Here is a 15,512-nt window from a genome sequence, read left to right on the forward strand (position 1 = left end):
TTCAGTGTTTATAATCTCTTCCCCCACCGTGTTTTTAATGGTATAAATGTTCTTTTAAGTACTGATTTAGCTTTGTGTCACGAATTTGTAACATAATAAATAATTCCATGTATTTCCTAATTTCCTTAGCGATTCTTTCTTAAGTATGGTTTTATTAATGCACTTTACGACAAGTGCCATTCATATGCCACCTTTTTTTCTGAAATAAATACTAATTATAGCAGGAAAATTTTCATTAGACAAACTGTATGTGAAGGGGGCACGGAAAGGAAGGTTTCATTTACGGTGTACTACAAATACAAAGTCATGAATTGAGTTTACAAACAACACTGAGCAACAGATTTTTTCTTCTAAAATTTTCTTTAAGGCAGATCACTTTTTTAATGCAGTTTTATCGAGATATATATTCATGTATCATATAATCATACAAAGTGTACAGTCAGTGTGGTTCGCTGTATCATCATATAGCTGTGCATTTGTCATCAATCGATTTATTTAACATTTTCACTGCTCAAAAAAATAAAAATAAGCACAAGAATAAAAATAAAAGTAAAAAAGAACATCCTAAACATCCCATACCCCCCCATGCCCCCTTTTATTTATTTTTGTCTTTTTTTAATCGTTACTCATCTGTCCATACACTGCATAAAGGGAGTGTCAGCCACAGTTTTTCACAATCACACGTCACACCTTAAATGCTATATCGTTATTCAGTCATCTTCAAGAACCAAGGCCACTGGATTACAGTTCAACAGTTTCAGGTATTTCGTACTAGCTGTTCCAGTACACCAAATGCTGAAAAGGTGTATCTCTATACCACATAAGAATAACCTCTGGAATGATCGTTCCACTCTATTTGAACTCTCTCAGCCAATGGAACTTGATTTTGTTTCTTTTCTCGTCCCCCTTTTGATCAAGAAGACTTTCTCATTCCTACGATGCCAGGGCCAGGCTCATTCCTGGGAATCCTGTCCCGTGATACCAGGGAGATTTAAACCCTTGGTAGACATGATCCACGTACTGGGGAAGAAGGCAGAGCTTTTTAGCATTGTGTGTGTTGCTAACATGGTGCAGTGTGGTTTTAGTGAACTTAATTTAAAACAATTAAACTAAAACGCTTAACACGTGGTCAGGAACTGGCAACAAAATCTTTTTTTCTATTCCCTCTTCCTGGCCACCATTTTTAAAACACATATTCTTCGTATATATATGAAAAACACATTTTAACTGACTTCACAGCTCATTAAAGCTTCAGTTTACTGTCATTCATATGGAAGATCTCTAATATGGAATGTTCATTTATAAAGAATTTCCACACTGAGATTCCAGTATTCTCTATCAGAAATGTAGAAGTCCTTCTTCAGTGCAATGTCAGACATTTCAACTCTGTTCGCTCATGATTTTCTTTCAACAGTTTTCTAATTTTACTTTTCAATCATCATTTTTGTACATTTCATTTATTTCCTTTAGAATATTCTCAGGTAAGGCAGGTTGATATCACCCATATAAATAATCAAATGGGTGAAGATAATAAATGAGGTATTCTAACTCATACATAATTAAAACTATTGTGGACTCCAGAAAAAGCCATATTTTATAATCCTGATTCAATACTGTAGGGTGGGATTTTTTTATTAGATTGCTTCCATGGAGATGTGGCACACCCAATATTGGGTATAAGCTTTTGATTAGATGGAGATGTGATGCCTCCCATCCCAGGTGGGTCTTGATTAGTTTATTGGAGTCCTTTAAAAGAGGAAGCATTTTAGAGTAACCCCAGATGCAGACACAGAGAACAGTTGCATTAGAGCAAACAGAGATGCAGACATTCGGAGATGCTTGGAGTAATGTCAGAGAAAGCAGATGCTTAGACACAGACGTTTGGAGATGTAGATCCCAGAAGATGTCACCATGTGCCTTCCCATGAGATGCTAAGCAAGCCAGAACCCAGAGTTGTGTCCCAGAGGAGTGAAGTGAGGCCCACAGATGCATAGAGAGGAAACCGCTGACATCAGAAGCTGGAAGCCACAGAACCAGAACAAGGAGCAGCAGACACTACTCATGTGCCTCCCCAAGTGACAGGCGTTGACCTTTCTTGAGTCAAGGTATCTTTATTTGGATACCTTAGTCTGGAAATTTTTATGGCCTTAGAACTGTAAACCTGTAACTTAATAAATTCCTTTTCTACAGGTCATTCCATTTCTTATATATTGCATACCAACAGTATCAGCAAATCAAAACAGTCAAGATAGTGAAAAGAAGTTGCAAGATCAGAACAGCATCTGGGATCCACTACAGGAACATAATAGTTATAATCTCAGTACCAAAAGATTTGGGATAGATAACCTTTGACTGAGTGGTGTTCTGGTACAAGGGATGGAAAGTTTATTTTCCAGTGATATCTCTGGAATCTTCTGCTTCTACGTGTATCATTTCCATGTATCTCCCCAGTGCTAAGTCTTTGATGGAGGAACTATGTGTACCTTTTTCCACATTAAATGCATCAGCAAATCTCTTGAAGGATACCTTGCTCAATGCATATCCTGCTTCTGCTGGTTTGAATCTGTGGTAGGCCCCAGAAAAGTCATATCCTTTAATCCTCATTCAGTGTTGCTGGGTGGAGGTTTTTTAATTATCCATGTAGATGTGACCCACCCAACTGTGTGTAACTTTTGATTAGGTGGTTTCCATGGAGATGTGTCTCCACCCCTTCAAGGTGGGGTTTACTCACTGGAGCACTTTAAGAGGGAACATTTTGGAAAGAACCACAAGAGCCCACACAGCCAGAGACCTTTAGAGATGAAGAAGGAAAATGTTCCGGGGGAGCTTCATGAAACAAGGAGCCTGGAGAGGAAGCTAGGAGATGCTGCCATATTTGCCATGTGCCTTTCCAGTTGAGAGAGAAACTCTGAAGTTCATCGGCCTTCTTGAGCCAAGGTATCTTTTCCTGGATGTCTTAGATTGGACATTTCTATAGCCTTACTTTAGTTGGGACATTTTCACAGCCTTAGAATTGTGGACTTAATAAATTGCAACTTAATAAATTCCCCCTTTTAAAAACCATTCTGTTTCTGGTATATTGCATTCCAGCAGCTAACAAACTAGAATAGCATTCCTCCATTCATATAGCCCTGCTTTACATAGGGCTTAAATCTTCTTCCAAAGTAAATGTGTTTGTCAGGGTCATATTTTGAAAGAAGCCAATCAAATTGTCTGGTATGACATCTATATCAGTATCTGCTTTCATAAACCAATCAGCATCTTCTAAATAATGGTCATAAACATGCTAAAAGCTTTAGTTGTTTTCCAGTGTAGCTAATCTCTGCTTTCTCTGGTTTTTAATCCCAAAGTAACGAAGTCTTTATCTTCTTCTGAACTGGTAACAAAATTTTATTACAATGTTGCACCCATGTAGCTTAGGCCTTTTTGTCTACATTTTGGGGCCCTGGCATAACCCAGCAAAGAATTTCACCCTTCTGATAGAGTTTTTCAGTAGTGCCTCTGTCCAAATCTTCATGTTTTTGGCATCTGCACTGAATTTCGTCTGTCCTAGATTCTGTCCATTACACATCTGAAGATCGAGCCTGAGGATCATTATGAAGAACAGGAGACTGGGTGTCATTCTCTTCTTCCAACAAAATACTAAATAGCTGAGGACATATTTTAAAAATCCAATAGCTGATCCACAGAGGAAGATTTAAAAGTCCAGCCCAGATGTAGAGCCAATTTCCCAAAACTGACACCAGCGGCAACTCTGCATCACTCCTCCTGGGGGACAGAATGGTGACAACACAAGGCAGTGGCAGTCCCTCCTCTCAGTGGACACAAAAGTGACCTCAAGGCCGCTTACCCAAGTCCAACCAGATTCTTCCAGCAGTGGCAGCAAGGCAAGCCCTTCCCATAAGACCTCCCAGGCCTTTTAGGGATTCTCTTTTATTGCAAGGGTTGGATGGTAAATGTGTGTACCAGTCTGCACATATTTACATACTTAAGAAAAGTCGTGTTTCAATCCTGATTCAATCTTATGGGAGTGGCTGTTTCTTTTAATTTTGATTTAATATTGTAAGGCAGAAGTGTCGATTAAATTATTTCCACAGAAATATGGCATGCCCAATTGTGGGTGTGACCTTCTAATTAGATGGAGACGTGACTCCACCCATTCCAGGTGGGTCTTGATTAGTTTACTGAAATCCTTTAAAAGAGGAAGCATTTTGGAGAAAGTCCAGACACAACATAGCCAATGCAGATGCTTGGAAAGCAGAAGTGATAAAGCCCAGACAGTCAGAGACCTTTGAAGATGCAGAAGGAAAACACCCCAGGGAAGTCTTATGAAATGAGAAGCTGGGAGAGAAAGTTAGCAGATGTCACCACGTGGCTTCCCAGCTGACAGATGTGTCCATATGGCATCAGCCTTTCTTGAGTGAAGATAACCTCTTTTTTGGTACATTAATTTGGACATTTTTCATGGCCTTAAAACTGTAAACTTCTAACTTATTAAAAATTCCCTTTTTAAAAGCCTTCCATTTCTGGTATACTGCATTCCAGCCGCTTAAACTAAGACAATATGTTATTTATTTTCAAAATCTGTGAAATTTTTTTAAAGCTGTTCATCTCTCAATTTCTAATTTTGTGGTATTATGGTCAGGTCACTCAATCTAAATATGATGGATACTTTATATTTGAAGATTTCTGTTCATAGTTCAGAGTAAGAGACCATAAATTTAAAGAAAATATTTGCAATGTCTAAACTATAGAGATGTGAAATGACATCCTTAGGTGTAACAATAACTGCAGTGTTGGATATTACTATTAATTAAACTCTAGGCTTTATTCAGATTTCTCTGATTTTTCCTTTAATGTCCTTGTCTGTGAAATTCCACCCAGAATACCACAGCACAATTAATCATCACATCTCTCAGCCTGCTCTGGTCTGTAAGAGGTTCTCAGATGTAACCGTGCTTTGCACCACCTTGGCAATTTTAAGGAATAAACGTCAAGCATTTTGTAAAATGTCCCTCAATTTCAGTTTGTCTGCTGTTTTTCTCACCATCTGTGCTGGTGTGTACCCCAGAATAGCCACACCCTTTTTCCTGATCCAATCTTGTGGGAGCAGCCCTGTTTCTTTTAATCCTGATTCAATATTGTGGGGCAGAGTCTTTGATTGGATTATTTCCATGGAGATGTGGCACACCCAATTGTGGTGTGCCTTTTGATCAGGTGATGTGACTCTGCTCATTCAAGGTGGGTCTTGATTGGTTTACTGGCCCTTTAAAAGGGACAGAATTTTGGAGAGAGCTCAAAGCTGAGGCAGAAGTTGTTTGAAATGAGAAGCCAGGAGAAAAAACTAGCAGATGTGGGATCTTCATGTGCCTTCCCAGCTGACAGAGAAACCCTGGACACCGTCGACCCTTTCATGAGTCAAGGTACCTTCCTCTGAATGCTTTAGTTTTACATTTTTATGGCCTTACAACCGTAAACTTGTAACCTCAATAAATTCCCTTTTAAAACCATTCTATTTCTGGTATACTGCATTCCAGCAGCATTTAACAAACTAAAATGCTATCACACTGGGGCAATGAGTTTTTGGGAACACCATAGAAGAGACAAGACCATTCTCATCATAGCAGGGACACATGCTGTCAATCTGACTTATCACTGATGATGTCAGCCTTGAACAATGGGCCAAAGGATTGACAGGTTTCTTCCCTGTAAAGTTATTTTCCCTTGGGTGGTGCGACAGTGGCTCAGTGGCAGAATTCTCGCCTGCCATGCCGGAGACCAGGGTTCGATTCCTGGTGCCTGCCAATGCAAAAAAGAAAAAAAAAGCTTCTTTCCCCTTTTCATACTCTGTTCCTTGGAAGCAAGTTATGAAATCCAGCCTACACTCAGGTAATGGAGGGGGATAAGGGTGGCAGAGCAGGGGAATTAAATTCTACTTTGGTAAGGGTAAGAGGTATGCTATATATGAATGTTTTTCTTTTTTCTTTATTTCTTTTGCTGAGTGATGCAAATGTTAAAAAAAATGATCATGGTGGTGAATACACAACTATGTGATGACATTGTGAGCCATTAATTATACACTATGTATAGAATATATGTCAAGAATGTTTGTATGTTAAACTTTTTACAATAAAAATACTAAAATAAAAAATATATACTTAATTGGGGGGGCAGTATCTATTTCTTCTCCCTTATATTTAATTTTAAGTTAATCAAGGAAGATCTATTTCTCCTCCCTTATATTTAATTTTAAATTAATCAAGGAAGATCTATTTAAGATGGCGGCTTAGTAAGGTACGTGTGTCTTAGTTCCTCGTCCAGAGCAACTACTAAGTGAACAGAAACAGTGCAGAACAGCTCCCGGGGCCACGGCAGGGAATGGACACACAGCGTACCCCAGTCTGGACTGGCTAGTCTGACTGCGAGACTTGGCTGTGGTGAGATCCCCGAGTGGCGCACAACCCCCCGAGCAGCGGCAGCTGTGGCGGCCAGAGCTCCTCCCTCCCTCCCTCCTTCCCAGGCCGGCTGAGAGTCTCGGAGAGGCAAGTTTCCCAAGCCGCGGCGGCCGGCGCCCCTCTTTTGCGGGCGGCTTTCTGGTCCAGCTACGAGTCTCGGATCAGAGGGCTACCCAAGCCGCGGTGGCCCAACCCCACGGGTGGCTTTCTGGTCCGGTGGCGAATTCCCCAGGCCGCGGCGGCCTGCGACTGATGCCCCTCCCCCGCGGGCGGCTTCCTGGTCCGGTAGCGAATTCCCCGGACCCGCTGCGGCCGCAACCGACACCCCTCCAGGGAGAGGAGGGAATTTCCGACAGCGGCAGGACTGGGTCCAACCAAACACCAATAGGGAAGTTAATAAAGGAGCGACAGGGTCCCCTCAAGCCGTGGCGGCTGACGCCCCCACCACGCGCGGCCCCCCGAACCAACTGAGAGAATTGGATCGTAAATCCCCAGGCTGCGGAGAACGGTGACCGGGGGGATCCCTTCCAAACAGGTGAGACAAACGTGTGCCATGAGCGCCACCTACTGGGCAGGATAAGAAAAACAGAACCCAGAGATTTCACAGAAAAATCTTACAACCTTGTTGGGTCCGACACCCAGGGAAATCTGACTAAATGCCCAGACGCCAGCAGCAGAAGATAACGGTCCACGCCCAGAAGATTGAGAATATGGCCCAGTCAAAGGAACAAACCAATAGTTCAAATGAGATACAAGAGCTGAGACAACTAATGCTGAATATACGAACAGAAATGGTAAACCTCTTCAAAAAGGAAATCGAGAAATTGAGGGAGGACATGAAGAAGACATGGGCTGAACATAAAGAAGAAATAGAAAAACTGAAAAAACAAATCACAGAACTTATGGAAGTGAAGGACAAAGTAGAAAAGATAGAAAAAACAATGGATACCTACAATGATAGATTCAAAGAGACAGAAGATAGAATTAGTGATTTGGAGGATCGAACATCTGAATTCCAAAAACAAACAGAAACTATCGGGAAAAGAATGGAAAAATTTGAACAGGGTATCAGGGAACTCAAGGACAATATGAACCACACAAATATACGTGTTGTGGGTGTCCCAGAAGTAGAAGAGAAGGGAAAAGGAGGAGAAAAACTAATGGAAGAAATTATCACTGAAAATTTCTCAACTCTTATGAAAGACCTAAAATTACAGATCCAAGAACTGCAGCGCACCCCAAAGAGATTAGACCCAAATAGGCGTTCTCCAAGACACTTACTAGTTAGAATGTCAGAGGTCAAAGAGAAAGAGAGGATCTTGAAAGCAGCAAGAGAAAAACAATCCATCACATACAAGGGAAACCCAATAAGACTATGTGTAGATTTCTCAGCAGAAACCATGGAAGCTAGAAGACAGTGGGATGATATATTTAAATTACTAAAAGAGAAAAACTGCCAACCAAGACTCCTATATCCAGCAAAATTGTCCTTCAAAAATGAGGGAGAAATTAAAACATTTTCAGACAAAAAGTCACTGAGAGAATTTGTGACCAAGAGACCAGCTCTGCAAGAAATACTAAAGGGAGCACTAGAGTCAGAACTGAAAACACAGAAGAGAGAGGTATGGAGAAGAGTGTAGAAAGAAGGAAAGTCAGATATGATATATATAATACAAAAGGCAAAATGGTAGAGGAAAATATTATCCAAACAGTAATAACACTAAATGTTAATGGTCTGAATTCCCCAATCAAAAGACATAGAATGGCAGAATGGATTAAAAAACAGGATTCTTCTATATGCTGTCTACAGGAAACACATCTTAGACCCAAAGATAAACATAGGTTGAAAGTGAAAGGTTGGGAAAAGATATTTCATGCAAATAACAACCAGAAAATAGCAGGAGTGGCTATACTAATATCCAAAAAGTTAGACTTCAAATGTAAAACAGTTAAAAGAGACAAAGAAGGACACTATATACTAATAAAAGGAACAATTAAACAAGAAGACATAACAATCATAAATATTTACGCACTGAACCAGAATGCCCCAAAATACGTGAGGAATACACTGCAAACACTGAAAAGGGAAATAGACACAAATACCATAATAGTTGGAGACTTCAATTCCCCACTCTCATCAATGGACAGAACATCTAGACAGAGGATCAATAAAGAAATAGAGAATCTGAATATTACTATAAATGAGCTAGACTTAACAGAAATTTATAGGACATTAAATCCCACAACAGCAGGTTACACCTTTTTCTCAAGTGCTCATGGATCATTCTCAAAGATAGACCGTATGCTGGGTCACAAAGCAAGTCTTAACAAATTAAAAAAGACTGAAATCATACACAACACTTTCTCGGATCATAAAGGAATGAAGTTGGAAATCAATAATAGGCGGAGTGCCAGAAAATTCACAAATACATGGAGGCTCAACAACACACTCTTAAACAACCAGTGGATCAAAGAAGAAATTGCAAGAGAAATTAGTAAATACCTCGAGGCAAATGAAAATGAAAACACAACATATCAAAACTTATGGGATGCAGCAAAGGCAGTGCTAAGAGGGAAATTTATTGCCCTAAATGCCTATATCAGAAAAGAAGAAAAGGCAAAAATGCAGGAATTAACTGTTCACTTGGAAGAACTGGAGAAAGAACAGCAAACTAATCCCAAAGCAAGCAAAAGGAAAGAAATAACAAAGATCAGAGCACAAATAAATGAAATTGAAAACATGAAAACAATAGAGAAAATCAATAAGACCAGAAGTTGGTTCTATGAGAAAATCAATAAGATTGATGGGCCCTTAGCAAGATTGACAAAAAAATAAGATCAGAAATGGAAGAGGAGACATAACTACTGACCTCACAGAAATAAAGGAGCTAATAACAGGATACTATGAACAACTTTACGCTAATAAATACAACAATTCAGAGGAAATCGACGGGTTCCTGGAAAGACATGAACAACTAACTTTGACTCAAGAAGACATAGATGACCTCAACAAACCAATCACAAGTAAAGAAATTGAATTAGTCATTCAAAATCTTCCTAAAAAGAAAAGTCCAGGACCAGACGGCTTCACATGTGAATTCTACCAAACGTTTCAGAAAGAATTAGTACCAATTCTCCTCAAACCCTTCAAAAAAATCGAAGTGGAGGGAAAACTACCTAATTCATTCTATGAAGCCAACATCACCCTCATACCAAAACCAGGCAAAGATATTACAACAAAAGAAAACTACAGACCAATCTCTCTAATGAATATAGATGCAAAAATCCTCAATAAAATTCTAGCAAATCGTATCCAACAACACATTAAAAGAATTATACATCATGACCAAGTAGGATCCATCCGAGGTATGCAAGGATGGTTCAACATAAGAAAATCAATTAATGTAATACACCATATCAACAAATCAAAGCAGAAAAATCACATGATCATCTCAATTGATGTAGAGAAGGCATTTGACAAAATTCAACATCCTTTCCTATTGAAAACACTTCAAAAGATAGGAATACAAGGGAACTTCCTTAAAATGATAGAGGGAATATATGAAAAACCCACAGCTAATATCATCCTCAATGGGGAAAAATTGAAAACTTTCCCCCTAAGATCAGGAACAAGACAAGGATGTCCACTATCACCACTATTATTCAACATTGTGTTGGAGGTTCTAGCCAGAGCAATTAGACAAGAAAAAGAAATACAAGGCATCAAAATTGGAAAGGAAGAAGTAAAACTATCACTGTTTGCAGACGATATGATACTATACATCGAAAACCTGGAAAAATCCACAACAAAACTACTAGAGCTAATAAATGAGTACAGCAAAGTAGCAGGTTACAAGATCAACATTCAAAACTCTGTAGCATTTCTATACACTAGTAATGAACAAGCTGAGGGGGAAATCAAGAAGTGAATTCCATTTACAATTGCAACTAAAAGAATAAAATACCTAGGAATAAATTTAACTAAAGAGACAAAAAATCTATATAAAGAAAACTACAAAAAACTGTTAAAAGAAATCACAGAAGACCTAAATAGATGGAAGGGCATACCGTGTTCATGGATTGGAAGACTAAATATAGTTAAGATGTCAATCCTACCTAAATTGATTTACAGATTCAATGCAATACCAATCAAAATCCCAACAACTTATTTTTCAGAAATAGAAAAACCAATAAGCAAATTTATCTGGAAGGGCAGGGTGCCCCGAATTGCTAAAAACATCTTGAGGAAAAAAAACGAAGCTGGAGGTCTCGCACTGCCTGACTTTAAGGCATATTATGAAGCCACAGTGGTCAAAACAGCATGGTATTGGCATAAAGATAGATATATCGACCAATGGAATCGAATAGAGTGCTCAGATATAGACCCTCTCATCTATGGACATTTGATCTTTGATAAGGCAATCAAGCCAACTCACCTGGGACAGAACAGTCTCTTCAATAAATGGTGCCTAGAGAACTGGGTATCCATATGCAAAAGAATGAAAGAAGACCCATCTCTCACACTCTATACAAAAGTTAACTCAAAATGGATCAAAGATCTAAACATTAGGTCTAAGACCATAAAACAGTTAGAGGAAAATGTTGGGATATATCTTATGGATCTTACAATTGGAGGCGGTTTTATGGACCTTAAACCTAAAGCAAGAACACTGAAGAAGGAAATAAATAAATGGGAGCTCCTCAAAATTAAACACTTTTGTGCATCAAAGAACTTCATCAAGAAAGTAGAAAGACAGCCTACACAATGGGAGACAATATTTGGAAATGATATATCAGATAAAGGTCTAGTATCCAGAATTTATTAAGAGATTGTTCATCTCAACAACAAAAAGTCAGCTAACCCAATTACAAAATGGGAAAAAGACTTGAACAGACACCTATCAGAAGAGGAAATACAAATGGCCAAAAGGCACATGAAGAGATGCTCAATGTCCCTGGCCATTAGAGAAATGCAAATCAAAACTACAATGAGCTATCATCTCACACCCACCAGAATGGCCATTATCAACAAAACAGAAAATGACAAGTGCTGGAGAGGATGCGGAGAAAGAGGCACACTTATCCACTGTTGGTGGGAATGTCAAATGTTGCAACCACTGTGGAAGGCAGTTTGGCGGTTCCTCAAAAAGCTGAATATAGAATTGCCATACGACCCAGCAATACCATTGCTGGGTATCTACTCAAACGACTTAAGGGCAAAGACACAAACGGACATTTGCACACCAATGTTTATAGCAGCGTTATTTACAATTGCAAAGAGATGGAAACAGCCGAAATCTCCGTCAACAGAAGAGTGGCTAAACAAACTGTGGTATATACATACGATGGAATACTATGCAGCTTTAAGACAGGATAAACTTATGAAGCATGTAATAACATGGATGGACCTAGAGAACATTATGCTGAGTGAGTCTAGCCAAAAACTAAAGGACAAATACTGTATGGTCCCACTGATGTGAACAGACATTCGAGAATAACTTTGGAATATGTCATTGGTAACAGAGTCCAGCAGGAGGTAGAAACAGGGTAAGATAATGGGCAATTGGAGTTGAAGGGATACAGATGGTGTAACAGGACTAGATACAAAAACTCAAAACTGGACAGCACAATAATACCTAATTGTAAAGTAATCATGTTAAAACACTGAATGAAGCTGCATCTGAGCTATAGGTTTTTGTTTTGTTTTGTTTTGATTTTACTATTATTACTTTTATTTTTTTCTCTATATTAACATCCTATATCTTTTTCAGTTATGTTGCTAGTTCTTCTAAACTGATGCAAATGTACTAAGAAATGATGATCATGCATCTATGTGAGGATGTTAAGAATTACTGATTGCATATGTAGAATGGTATGATTTCTAAATGTTGGGTTAATTTCTTTTTTTCCGTTAATTAAAAAAAAAAAGAGAGAAGGGGTAATTGGAGCTGAAGGGATACAGACTGTACAACGGGACTGGATATAAAAACTCAGAAATGGACAGCACAATACTACCCAATTGTAATGCAATTATGTTAAAACACTGAATGAAGCTGCATGTGAGGTATAGGTTTTTTTTTTCTTTCTATTATTGTTTTAATTCTTATTCTGTTGTCTTTTTATTTCTTTTTCTAAATCGATGCAAATGTACTAAGAAATGATGAATATGCAACTATGTGATGTTATTAAGAATTACTGATTGTACATGTAGAATGGAATGATTTCTAATTGTTTTGTTAATTCTTTTTTTAATTAATAAAACAAAAAACAAAAAAAAACAAGTTTATAGCAATATCCAATCTAAGGCATCAGGGAAAGATATCTTGTTTCAAGAAGGCGAAGGACATTCAGAATTTCTCTCAACTGGAAAGACACATAGCAAACATGGTGGCATATGTTAGCTTTTTCTCCTAGCTTCTTGTTTCATGAAGCTCCCCCAGGGTTATTTTTCCTTCTTCATGTCTAAAGGTTTCTGGCTGTGCCAGCTCTGTGGCTCTTTTCAAAATGTTCCCTCCTAAGGAGCTCCAGTAAGCAACCCCACCTTGAATGGGTAGAGACACATCTTCATGGAAACCATCTGATCAAAAGTTACTACCCACAATTGGGTGGGTCACATCTCCAGAGACAATTTAAAAACTCCCATCCAGCAATACTTTAATCCAGAATGAGGATTAAAGGGCATGGCTTTTCTGGGATCGACCATGGATTCAAACCAGCATAGTCACTAAATGAGATAACTTCAAGAGAATGGCTCCAATTAAAAGATTTGACAGTACCAAGCATTGAAAAGGGTCTGTGTCAATGGAACGCTCAGTATGGCTGATGGGAATATAAATTGTTTCAGTTACATTTGAGAAAAAATTTGATCGTATCTATACTCTATCTGCAGTTCCAGCACTCCTTCTCATAGCTCTGTATACCTGAGAAAAATTGAGTCCGTGTGCCCACCAAGGCATGCACAGGAATGTTCATGGCAGCTTCATTAAAAAAATGAAGAATCAGGGATGCAAAGGTAGTTCAGTGGTAGAATTCTCCCCTGCCATATGGGAGACCTGGGTTCGATTCCCAGCCCATGCACTTCCCAAACAAGCAAAACAAAAGAAAATGAAAACCAACCAAACAAAAACTCAACAAATGGTGCTGCAATAAGGGGATACTCACATGGAAAAAGAATGAAACGTGATCCCCGCCATACAGAATTCAAAAAAAAAAGTATCAGCCTGAAGTCCATCAACAGTAAAATGGATACAAAAAATGGCACCATGTTCATTTAATGGAATCCGTGAAGAAGAGTACATCACTGCTACACACATCCAGGATGCATCTCACAGACCTTATTTAAAAGAAGGCAAAGGCAAGACAATGTTGTGTGATTCCATTTATTTAGTTACAAAATAGACAAAACCAACCTATGGGGGTAGGGCTTAAAATAGGCTTTACTTGGGAGAAGTTATCTGGAAGGGAGTATGCAGGATACTTTGGGCTACTTCTTGAAACCAGAAAGCTGAAGAATTATCCATGGAAAATTCACATTTGATGACTAAGGCTTGTGACATCCACAACCAAGATCCACAGATGGCCTAACTTGTGTCTTTCATAATTCCTGGTCTGTTTCAAATGGCAGTTCACAGATTTTACAAACAGGGGAAGGCTCCTGGGGGATGTGCCCACTTTCAACGTGACACTGCAGCTGGAAGGGAGTGGGAAACTGCCGGTGGCAGTGCTGACAGGTGGTGTGGCCTTCCCAGCTGTCACCCCTCTGCCTCTGAAGCTCCAAATGACACTTCATGTGCTTTATAAACTTAACGTTTTTTAGTACTTTCAAGCAGCTGAGGCACTTAAACTTTGTGTGAGTTTTTTCTTCTGGCTGCCAGTCTCCTTTATGCTGTCCATAGTAAAAGTCATGAAGTAACACAACCATATTTCCTTTCTTGGAATCAACAGTCTTGTTCTGACTTGTTAGGCTTGAAAAGTCTGGTTTTGCTAGTCCTTCAAAGCTATTTGTTATGTCCTGAGTCACAAGATCCAAACATGTCTTGTCATTCACACATGCCCATGGAAATAATGTTCCATTCCAGGCATGGTTTAATGAGGTAGGAACAACAGCACTCACTATGGGGAAGGCACATGTATTAGTTAGGGTTCTCTAGAGAAACAGAATCAACAGGGAACACTTGCAAATATAAAATTTATGAAAGTGTCTCACGTGACCGTAGGAACGCAGAGTCCAAAATCCACAGGGCAGGCTGCAAAGCCGATGACTCCGATGGAGGGTCTGGGTGAGCTCCACAGGAGAGGCTCACCAGCCAAAGCAGGAATGTAACCTGTCTCCTCTGAGTCCTCCTTAAAAGGCTTCCCATGATTACATTTAGCATCACTAATTGCAGAAGACACTCCCCTTTGGCTGATTACAAATGGAATCAGCTGTGGATGTAGCTGACATGATCATGACCTAATCCTATGAAATGTCCTCATTGCAACAATAGACAGGCCAGCACTTGCCCAATCAGATGAATAGGTACCACAACTTGGCCAAGTTGACACCTGTCCCTAACCATGACAATAAGAGAGAGGGAAGGGGCCACTGTGCAAGCTGAAAGAGGTTCAGAGGGTGCTGATGGACTGTAAGGGGAAGGGGTGGTGCTTGATCAGAAGGGTTGAAGTTTGCAAAGGATTCTGTAGAGGATTTTTATGCCGAGGATTTTTCTGATTTCTTGGGGTGGGGGGAAGTGAGGGTAGAGTGTTCATGGAGGAGCAAAATTTGGTAGCTAGTACAGGATTGGAAGAGGGAAGGATGGCTATGGAGGAAAAAGAAAGCCTGAATGTAAGGAACCTCAGACCATTTACCATTGTGCTGTAAAAAATCTTCAAGGTTTCAGAGGACTTGAATGTCAAAAGTACCATATTTAGGCCATTGGCTGTTACATTTAATTTATATTGTGGCCAAATTGATGTGGAATAAAAATTGAGTTTCTTTTTGTCAGATATCACCTCCTGGCTAGAGAGTTTTAAGATTACAGTGGAGGCACCCTAAATGGGTGTCCTTGGGGGAATGGG

The 15,512-nt window shown here is 39.4% G+C and overlaps 1 pseudogene; it reads right to left on the bottom strand.

Moving 5' to 3' along the window:
• Positions 1-1,431: 1,431 nt before the first annotated feature.
• LOC143652973 (glycoprotein-N-acetylgalactosamine 3-beta-galactosyltransferase 1 pseudogene) lies at positions 1,432-3,688 on the bottom strand (annotated as a pseudogene).
• Positions 3,689-15,512: the final 11,824 nt, after the last annotated feature.

This window comes from Tamandua tetradactyla, chromosome 13, assembly GCF_023851605.1.
Source record: "Tamandua tetradactyla isolate mTamTet1 chromosome 13, mTamTet1.pri, whole genome shotgun sequence".
Taxonomy (NCBI): domain Eukaryota; kingdom Metazoa; phylum Chordata; class Mammalia; order Pilosa; family Myrmecophagidae; genus Tamandua; species Tamandua tetradactyla.